We start from the raw sequence: 1,163 nt of genomic DNA on the forward strand, positions 1-1,163 counted from the left end.
ATAATAATCCTAGTTCCTTCTCTACTTTGGCAATTGTTAGATTAAAAGTGACTATAATATTCTTTCTCTGAATATATAGATATAGATATTGATCTTGATATTGTGGGTGGGTGTTTCTGTAGACAAAAAGAGAGAACTTACTATTCCTTTTAGGTCTGAGAAATTATTTTGAGAGTTTGGACTAAATGCATCAGTATTTAGTGTAAGCCTATTTTTTTTTTCTGGTGAAAATGTGCCAATTAATGATTGATTTGACAGGAATGCTGAAATTGCCAGCTTTCATTAAAGAACAGACTTGGAATAATTTTATTTCTACTTGGAAACCATTTTTGTATTTTTGAGAGAAATTGAAAGAAATGAAATATTGATTTGGGGATTCAATGATTAGAATTATATAGGATTATAGAAATAATATAGACAAATGTTAGCCTTACAATAATAGTTTGATGTATTTTTTTTTTTAAAAAAAACAGTTGATTTCCTTTGCCCTAAAGTAGGGGTGTCAAACTGGCGGCCTGTAGGCCGGATGCATCATGTGCAGGCCATGCCCACCCCGGCTTCACAAAGACAAAGAATGTCGTGATCGAGTTTGACACCCATACCCTAAAGTAACAAATGATATAAAAAATGAGTGATTAAAGTATGGTACTGTATTGGAAGCACTTGGGGACACCCTGTGATACACTTTTGTAATGTTTTTTTTTAATCTGGGTTATCTGAAGTATGTGTATTAAGGCATAGAAGAAAGGGAGTAATACTATCTCCCACTCTCTTGTGCCATTTCTGCCTACAGCCAAAATAAACTGAGCATAAAGCAATTCATAGACCAATCTTAGGCTCAATTCCAGGGCAAACTGCTGACAAGACAGTGTTGTGTTTTGTAATCAGTCTATTAGATTCTTCAATTACCTAGATTGTTGCTGTTTGAAGGTTTTGCACCCAACTCAATCCATCATCTCCCAAATGACAGAACTACTGAATGCTGCCTTTTTCTTTCTATTTGCTACTTTCCTGGTATTAAAGTCAGCAGCAATAGGCTTTCAGACCTGTAAGAAAATGTATTTGCTGGATATGTGACTTCCTGATGAAAGTGAGCAATTTCACGGCCTTTACAGTTCTCAGATTCCCTCTCTTCTATACCACCCATACGAATGAGCCAGTCA

Source organism: Protobothrops mucrosquamatus, unplaced genomic scaffold, assembly GCF_001527695.2.
Source record: "Protobothrops mucrosquamatus isolate PMUCROS unplaced genomic scaffold, P.Mucros_1.0 scaffold127, whole genome shotgun sequence".
In the NCBI taxonomy this organism is placed as follows: Eukaryota; Metazoa; Chordata; class Lepidosauria; order Squamata; family Viperidae; genus Protobothrops; species Protobothrops mucrosquamatus.